The sequence below is a fragment of the Cygnus olor genome, chromosome 14 (assembly GCF_009769625.2).
Source record: "Cygnus olor isolate bCygOlo1 chromosome 14, bCygOlo1.pri.v2, whole genome shotgun sequence".
In the NCBI taxonomy this organism is placed as follows: domain Eukaryota; kingdom Metazoa; phylum Chordata; class Aves; order Anseriformes; family Anatidae; genus Cygnus; species Cygnus olor.
Window position 1 is genome coordinate 13,882,892 of NC_049182.1, and position 9,886 is coordinate 13,892,777.

Sequence of the window (9,886 nt, forward strand, 5' to 3'; positions counted from 1 at the left end):
TTCCATGGTCAGTCTGTGATAAATTCAACACCAAAACAAACAAAAAACCAAATAATCTGGCTATATCTTTCATTTTTGAGTGGTCTGAGCTAAATCCTCCTGTGGCAAAAACTGGCCTTGTTCCTTCTAAGTGGAAAAACAACAGGAACAGGGGTACATAAGAAGCTGAAATCTCCTGTAACTTGTTCGGAGGGTTCCCATGGAAGGACAGCATTTGCCCAGCTCAAGAGTTCTACAGTTGACTTTGTTCAAACCAGTTGGGTGTTTTATCTCTCGGTGGAAACTAAGAAACAAGGATGAAAATGATTTTTTTCACTAGCTCTGAATTATTAGCCCTCTTTTTTTTTTTTTTTTTCTGGCATATTTATCAGTTTATTTCCCTTTAATTTCGTTGCTTCATCAGCGTCTAAGAATGCTGGAGATGGAGAGACAGAGTGGCTTTGGTAGTTGGTTTATCACATCGTTGTAAATTGGCTTTGAGTGCTGTGAGACACTTGCATGCAGTCCTCACACAGAGGATTGGACTAGAAAGGCTGGAAAAATTTCCAAATATTTTTGTAAATCTAACACATCTTTGCCAATTTGTGTGCCCCGAGCATGTCGTGACATAGAAGCACTCCAGCTATTTCTGTCTGCCATTAATATTTTGTGCTTCATGAACCCTTATTAATTAGGATATTAATTTCCATATGTACTTTTGGAACAATGCCATTCTGTGAGGGGGATTTTTCTCACATGCCATTATTCTGCTTTCATTCATTTACCCACATTTTGCTGCTGTTTATTACAATAAATGTCAGGTAGGGTTTGGGAATTGAAAATTTTGGTGGAGAGAATAGGGTTTTGGGGAGATTTTACTTAGTGTCGGGTTATTTCCTGAAATGGTTTAGATGCAGATTTATCATTTCTGTTTTCTGTGTAGTGTATCGTTTGTGAACAGATTTTCATATTTCCTGCTGTAGTGACATTTATCAAGAGAGTGTATGCAAATGCACTTCATGCTAGCAGTTGTTCATTAAGGGTGCACTCTGACATTCGTTATTTGTTATCTATTGCATATGACTGATTTCTTAAACAATACAGGATTCGTTCCTGCTTCCCAACTAGAGAAATGAGCTCCTTCAATGACAAGGGAATCAAAATATGAGCACTTTGTTTACGCAGAGAAAATAACCAAATTCATAGGAAAAATTTCCCTTGATGGCTGCACTTACCAGTATCTGCAGCCTTTCTCCAAAATTATATGTGAACAGTGCCACAGTGTCTCGTTTAAGGATGCAAAAAATCACTGCTTTTGTGGGTCTGCACAGTGCTGGCTGCTGATTAAAGGCACCAATTAAAAGCAAAACTATGTCCTGTATGTCAGCTTTACATTCAGAGGTGAAATGTCATCTAAAGACCAGGGATGTTCTAAGGTAGGTTAAACAATTTGGGTATCTAATTATATGATGGATATCTAATTTGATATCCATTACCTTCAAACAGAGAGCACTCCAATTGCTCGGGTACCAGTGTAGCACCCTTTGCAGTCAGTGCGAGTGTCGGGGTGGATCTTGGTGATCGTTGAGCAGCTACAAGCAGCACTTCTGGAGAGTATAAAACTTGTTGAATTTTAATCTCAGTTTGGCACGTTGGAATGGAAGTTAGGTGCCTCTTTGACTTTCAAATGATCTGGAGAGGAATGTACTTGATACAGGTGGTAAGCATTATTCTTGGAGCCCTCAGATATTCTGGGCACGCATGTATTTTCATTCCTCATAAACGTATCCCTGGTGAGAGGGGTGGGGACATCAATTAAGAGGAAAGCCATTTTCCACAGTAGCAAAGGATCTGAAACGAGTGTTCTGCAGATTAAGCAGAACAATCTCCAGAGGTTTTGCCAAACAAATTTTTCAGATTTCTTCAGGATTCTAGTCATGGCCTGCGATCTGAAACATTTGCCAAGAATTCGGCAGAAAAAGGAAAAATACCCCAACCCTGGAGTTTTGAACAGGGAGGTGGTTTGTGGGTTTCATGGGATTGCATCAGAAGTCTGATCTTCCCGGCAAAAGATATTCTCTTTGCAAACAATGAATCCCCTAAAACCACAAGTGCCATGAAGTCAAGCAGCGTGTGGTTTGGATATGAGCAGGCCAATTTGTCAACTTTGTTTCATTCAAAGAGAATGAAATAATGAGTGGAAAAACATTGAGATAAAACAAACCTCAGGATACTCGTTATAGATTGATCTTCCCAAAGAAGAATCTAACCTTGTTTTCACTTAATGGAGCTCTCCTGTATTTGTACTTAGACGGCGCTGCTAGGTGATTTGAATAATACATATTTATAATGTATGCTTAGTTTTTGACTGGCACAGGGAGTGTTATTCTAGTTAATACAGGATTTTGTGGGAATTGCAATTGTGTTTTTGAATCCAGTCTAAATATTGTGACAAATTTCTAGCAGGTAGATTTAATGGACAAATACCGTTGATGAGGCAGAACTGCCATTGTGCATCTCAGAGTGACTCGGGGCACTCGGCTGCTAACTTTTCCATCCCAGAGACAGGGCTGAGGAGTTCAAGGCATCTGTCCTGCTATTACCATGTCATTCTAATTGGTCACACTATATAAAATTGTTCTTTGAGGCAAAGTTTCGTGTCTCCTCTTCCTGTTGCTGAACATGTGCAACACCCTCCCTTTTTCAACAGCAGCGTTAAAAGTGTTCAGAAAAGTATTTACCTGCTTCACTTATTTAGTTTTTGGCTTCTTTGTTTTTCAAGAGATAAAAGATGAGAGGTTTTTAAAAATTCCGATCTACAGAAAAGAGCTTTGCCCCACCTAGACAGTATTTTCTGGAGAAATGGTGAGTGAAATCTTGGCTTTGCAAAGTTGCAGAGGTAACAAGAATATTTAGATTTACCATAAGATTTTGTGAAAGGTGTACTCCATGGGGAAAGCAGAATTCCTCAGTGGTTTTATAAAGATTGAACCAGGAAGATAGCCTTTTTTTCTAAAAATAAACTGAGCAATGCAAGTCAGAGTATTCTGCTTGTGCAATGATGATGATTTCAGTCTGGAAGTTCATTTTGCTCTTTGAAACTGAAATCCTGAAAATCCTTCTTTCTGAAAAGTCATTTTTTTAATAGCTAAGCAAAACCACTGTGGAGGTGAGCTTCACCCTGCAGCTTCTGCTCCCCACTGCTTTAACTCAGGGAATTCCTCTTTCTTGTGTTTTAGTCTCTGCTAGTGGCTGCCAGTTTGATTTCAAAATGTTTTAGTCTTGGTGTAAGCAGCAGGCAATCTCCACCCACATCTTCATTATTATCTTCAAGAAATTCCACAAAACTTGTAGCAACAGCTTTCAAAATCTGTAGGGAGCTTAATTAGCATCAGAGGAGAAAAGTGGAACAGATTTTAAGCACTGATCTTTTTGTTAAGGGTTTGCTCACACTGACTCTCTGCTTGGTGCACTCTGGATCCAGTTCAGCATTGTGGGCTCTGGCCAAGCACGTGTCCTAGCACTGCCAGGTTGCCAGCAGAGACATCACCTTTGGAAGACGTAGGCTTTGCTAAAGCTGTTGGTTTCAGCTCCAGGTTCATTAGAAACAGGTCAGAATAGAAGCCCTGTCTCTAATAAGCCTACATGTCAAAGAAACTAGGGTTTTGCTCCCTGGATCTTAATTTTCCTTGGAAAGAACCAAACTGAGATGTCAACTTCTGAGTGGAGATACATCCTTTACAAACCATTCTCCTTCACTGTTCTAAAATAGCAACAGCATGGAAAATGGGACAAGAGAACAGTGAGTATCACTGACTAACACAAAATTGCACCCAAAATCTTTTTCCTCTCTAACAAAATAATTAAAGAAAACAAATGCGTAATCCATTAAGTAGCAGGCTTGATGGCAACTTTCATGCCAGCATTGGCTTTTCCCACTGGATTATTCCAAAAGTCTGAGGCCCCTGTGTTTTGAATTCAGTACAAACTCCCACGCAGGTTGGCTTTTTGACTGGCTGACTTCAGATCAAACCTGGGAAGGAAGAGCTAAAAAGTTCGGATCTCCAGCAATAGGCAGTAAGAAACCTTTGTGCTCTAGCTGTTGGCCATGAAGCAAGGATGTGTAACCGTTGGTTCATGGGGCTTGGAAATCCAGAAGAGAATTCGTGCTAGCTTTGAAAATTAACTATTGCCAATCAATTTGAGCTCCTGTGAAAATCCAGTAAAAGAAGCAGAAATGGATGTAGCCCAACTTCTCTATACATAACGTTTGTGTTATTTAGTTCCAACTTAAACAATATCCCACCCAGTTTCTGAGCAGCACGGAGAACATGGTGATGACTCAGTGGAGGGTAACCAGAGGTCATCAGACATCGGGTTCAGTAGCTGAGTGGAGATCAAGACAAGCAAAATGTGGGAAGTGCAGTGGTTTACACACAAATGTGGGTGTAGGCCAAAGTTAGAGGAGTAATGTGGGAAGTTGAATTACGTTTGGGTTACCCCACTAGATGTTTGCTGAAAGTATAGTTGCAGACAGCAGAATGACAACAGAATTTCCTCAACGAGTGTTGTGTTTTAGGGTCAGATTTTCCTATCTAGTGCGGCTGTTGACAGGAATGGGCATTTGCTGTTTTTTCTTCGTCCTTTCAGATGCAGTAGAATTCCCAAATCAAAATGCTGCTCTCATTTGTGCAGTACCAGAATCTACACCCCAGTCAGTAAGGCCAAAGAGCCTGAACTGAAACAATAGGAAACGTACAGCCTTAGGTGTGGGGAGAACAGCAAACAACCAAGCAATCAGCACGGCCTGGAGAGCCCAGTCCGAGCTGGGAACATGAAGTTAGAAAAACTGCATGTCATTATCACCTGGAGGGTTTGGCCGGTAGCAGCTGAGACGGTAACAAATAGAAAGCCTGCAGTGCTACTAGGCATCTCGGAGAGGAGTCACACTGCAGTCACCACCACCCGTTTGCCTGATGTGCAAAAAAGGCATGTGTTTTCCCAGTGTGGAAACTGTTTGGGAAACACCTATCCTAGTAAAAGGGCAAAATATGACTAGGGTACTGAAATCTTAGGTTACCTACCGCATCAGGTTTCTTTTTAGGGACTGTGTGCATCCTCCCTGCCTAACTTTCTCTGTGCCATGATTCATGGAGGCTGAAGTTCTGCCTTGAATCCTCTTCTCTTTCCATTTCTCCAGTCCCTTTTCTTAATCATACTCTGTCGGTCCCCCACCTGTTTCCAGAACCAGGCTCTATCCCAGCATAGCCAGAGGCATCTGGTTGACTAAAATTACGGCTATGAGCAAGCTCGAGTGGAACAGACAGGATCCGTTCTTTTTTTCCACAGGGTGTAAGTCATGTCTGGTAAGGAATGAAACTCCGAGCTAGAGTTTGTGCAGAAGATAAAAGGGATGGGCCCAGCCCATTTAAACTTGAGATGGCTTGAGAAGTGTCTGAGCCACATCCCTGTAATTCATGCGGTATGATAAGTCAGCACAGTGCATAATATCCCTCACTCAGGCACCTGCAAGTGCTTTGTTTTGGGTCCAGTAATCCCAAATGCTGCTCTCGGATAGCTGGGTTTCATCCCTTTCCTTTTTCTCAGAGAGAAATTTGGATTGGCTCACTCTTTAATTTAAACCATTTGCCCATTACAACAGCTTTTACAAGCAAAAATCTCTGGTTTCATAAGACTTTTTAAATCCTGCGTACCTGGTAGAAGTACTTGTGCAGCCGGCACATGGTGCTTGGCTGTCCGTGGTGCATCTGATGGTCCCAAGTCCTCCACTGTCAAGCGTCTCTCTTGTACTTTTCTCACACGTGCTCTTCTGACCTTCTTATGCGCATGGGTTATTTTCAAAACCTGTGTAGAGATGCCCAAGACAACAGAGATCTTAACTAAAAACAACTTATTAGCTACAAATGAGATTGTGGACTTAAAAGAAGTCTGTGAGTGTTAGCGTACAGCTTACAAATGCTGGGCATACAGAGCTTGTATGGGTAAAAGGTGGAAGGGTTACTGGCTTCGTTTCTTTTCCTTTTGCCAGCAGTTTGTGAACTGCTGATTTAGGTCGAGACCTTGACTGTCATTTTTCTTTATTTCCTTTTTTTTCCTTATCTGTTCAATCCTTGTGATTCCTGCAGTCATGAATGATTTGTTTTTTTGTGTTTTAGTGAGACTCAAGACTTCCAAGGTGTTGTATGTATTGTTACAGGGAAGGCCTTATAATCCAAAAACACAAGACAATTCTCTTTATTCCACTTACATAATGCTTAGGCAACAGGAGAGTGCAACTCGTTGAAAGGCAGCTGTGGCAGAGCCAGAAACAAAACCCAGGTGTTGTGCCTTCCACGCCAGTTCTTCACTCACACCCTTCCCTCCCGGAGCATGTTTTGTTTGTATCCATTTCCAGTTTTCAATGAAGAAAGATAAAAAGGCTGGGATTCACCTCCCCTAACTTCAGAAGTCTGTAAGCTAACAGACTGGTCTGAACTCGTCGTTTGGCTTCACTCCAGAGCTGGCTCGTCCAGGAGGTAATTCAGCCTGTCTCAGGGCACGTGGGTTAAATCAGCTTCTGCAGGGGACTTGCTGAGCTCTGTGACTACCAGCAGAACTGATGGAAGTGGCCAAAACTGCACCTTGGACTCCTGGGCTGCTAGGCTGTTGATGAAATCTTCACAGACAAAAAAGATAAGAGGAAGTTTTCCATTCCTGTAAGGTCTCGTGAACTCTGCTTGTTTGGCAGATGTTATCTAGAGGGCTTCCCTATGCAAGCTGGACTGGTGATCTCTCACTGGTTCCTGAACACCATCCAAGGCTTTGCACTGATGGCCATTTCATCAGAAATAATGTTTCATCTAATACCGTACCCTCACCTGTTTTCCAAGTGAAGGGAACCGTAAGTGAAACAAAATATACGTACCTTTGTGGCATACCCAAAGCTCCAGAATTCATAGCCCAGCACTTTTCATATACATTTAATTCTAGGTGGGTGTGTTTATAATGTGTGAGAAGCAGGAAGAAACATGAAGACTTACCTACATCCATGGCTATTTTCTACTAAAGTGATGTTTGCTGCTAGATTTTTTTTTCTTTTTCAATTTCTTTAATTGTCGAACCAGTAGTGTGTTTGGTATGAAATAGGGGAGGGCAGATATTTCAACTGTTGCAGATTGAAAAAAAAAAAAAAGGGGGGGTGTTGCACTGTAAGATTACTTTGCGTTGCATGGCTGGCACATCAGCAGTAAATCATCTTGTTTCAGTATGAGGCATTAATACATGCACCCCTTCTTGTACTTTTCTGTCTGTACCTGCTATTTTCTGCTCTTGAAACAGGAGTGTGGGCTGGGCTGACCTTCAGTCATGAACCAGAATGGCTGTCTCATTTTTTATCATTTTTCATCCAGCCTCTTCATTTTTTTCTCAACAGCTAATGATAGAAAAAACGCCTCTTCCTATTTCAACCCTCAACGACCATTCAAGGAGTCTCTTATTTTAAGCTCTGCGTGTAATGTTTGTAATGCAGCTTCACCAGTCCGGCGTCACGGGTGGATGCCACTATTTACAATTTATTTCCATTAGCACTACTTCAAGGCAGTTCCTCAGTGATTGACTTTGTTAGGGCAAGGCTCCTTAGGAGCATAACATCTGAGAGTTTAGAGGTGTGAGTAGGTGTCTTTCTCCCCGAAAAATTGCTTGCTGCTTTCTGGGAGTCTTGTTTTTCTTGTTTTCCCTGCTAGCTAGCACACATTTCACATTGGCCATATAATTAAATTTTTGACAATTTGTGGAAATGGCAAGAAAAGGTTCAGCATTTCAAATCCAGACCTTCATAAAATTCACCTCTGACTTAGGTGTATGGAGATGCTCTAGTTTCTAGAGTTGACATATCATAAGATAAAGTACCTGGAAATATTATCGAGAGTAAAAAAATCCCTCATGCAAATTATTTCTGTACATATATGTACAGGAGACTTCTGTCAAGCACTGATGCATTCTCATATGAAATGCTTTCTTTTTCTTGTGTCTTCACATCTTAGCTCGGAATAAAGCAACACAGAGAACAATAGAATTGTTCAGTAAAATTCACTTGGTAAGTGGTGTGCATTTGAACAGTTTGTCACAAACATGCAGTCAGGTCTTTCCTTTTCTTAACATTATACACCCTGCGAGGATTATAAAGGCTAAGAAAGAAAAAAAAAATCTCACTAAAATCCAAGGCATAATTCCCCTGAGGCCAGGATTTTATGCTTTGTGTATTGAGACTGGAAGATTATTTAATTGCAGTATTTAAGATTCTAATAAGAATGATCCATTTTTTTCCCCCACTCTAAAAGTGAGCTAGAAAAGGAACAACAAAGGAAGACAAATTCTGGGTATATTTTAAAGAATTCTGCTAGGCAGCTTTTTAGGGTTAGGTTTAGGCATCAAAGCTGGAAAGGACAAATGCATCTGTTGAGAACTTTTGTGGCCCCTTCTAGCTCAATTTCTTCTGCCCTGTGAATTACAGTCCATACTGAGATCCTCTGGTCAAGAATGATTGCATTTCTAAAATGCTTGTCCAGCCTGAGCAGGAGGTAAGAAGAAAGGATGTGTAGTTTATGCATTATTGCAAGCAGCCTTCCAACAACAAAGATCAAGAAATACATTCTAGTTTTACTGAAACAGCTACTGAATAAATCAGTTGAGGAACTTCAGGATTTACCCTGCTGTTAGCTCAAATATTGTAATCGTCTCCCACAGTCAGGTAAAGACTTTAGAGAAAGGTAAAGACCAAGGATTTGAAAATGAATTTACTAGAAGTGACTTTCATGACCATCTGTTGGATGGTGAGGTTCGTCTCATGAGTGCTTTTGAGCACAGTCTGGATGTAGTAAAATTTTTGGTGACAGAAGAAAAACTGTACACTGAAAACAATTATTTTGCATGTTTTCACCTGTTTGACTCATTAAAAATAAGCAGTCAAGAGCTTGTTTGTGACTTTAATATCTATGAATGTATTCTGGAGGTGCTTCTGTTACATCTTAAGGAGATTCAGTTTCTAGTCAGCAATAGCACTTCCTTTCATAAAGATCTCTCTGTATCTCCTAGCAGTCAACAATTGCCGTGCATCAGTTAACAGTTGCAATAAGGAGATCAGTTGACAATTGCTAAATATTTTCTGTCTTCTCTTCCCCCAGAACATCCTGCTTCACTTTCATGTCCAAAGCTTCTGAGATGGTTTGCCAACTCTGAGCTCAGTCATAAAATAAGAAAGATTTTGATCCATGTGACATTCACAGATAAGTAGTTTTTTTTCCCTTATTTTCCCATTAGAATATACTTTTTAATTTTGTATATTAGGGAATATGACTGGTGGTGTTTTGTTCTAAGTATTCCTGCTTGGAGAACAAAAACAACAGTCATGTTTGAAAGCTGTGGAGTGAGAGAGCTGCAAACTGAAAATGAAGCAAACTATTTTGTCCACCTAGCAATGCCAGCTGATTTGGATTGAAAATTAGAAAGACCCCCTCCTCACAGAGTTAGGAGCTCAATTTTGTGCTCAGTAGAAGCTGTAGATGCTGAGCATCATTTCAGTTTTGCCTGAACTGGGACAATGGAGATTTTTTTGAAAAGTGGCTAAAATTTGGGGCCTTCAGCTGAGCTGATGTCATTTGGCACTTGCATAATCTTCCCTGCACAGAGCCATGTGGATCAGTAATCAAAGGCTGAAATCTTTGCTGCCAAATGTCAGCCCAGAAGAGGTGTTAGAGATGGAATTGTGTTGTGATCCTTGGGAAGAGAGGGCACATCTTTCTAATTTTGTATTAGTGTACATTTCTAGGATTTTTTTTAAGAAGGAAGATATCAGGAATGTACAGCTTGTGTCAGTGAACATCCCTAAATATTTCTGAGTAAATGATGG

The 9,886-nt window shown here is 40.7% G+C and overlaps 1 long non-coding RNA gene across 1 annotated transcript in view; it reads left to right on the forward strand.

The window, feature by feature from the left end:
- The window catches only part of LOC121077873, a 251,161-nt gene that overhangs the window by 192,119 nt on the left and 49,156 nt on the right, over positions 1–9,886 (forward strand). The window lies entirely within an intron of this gene.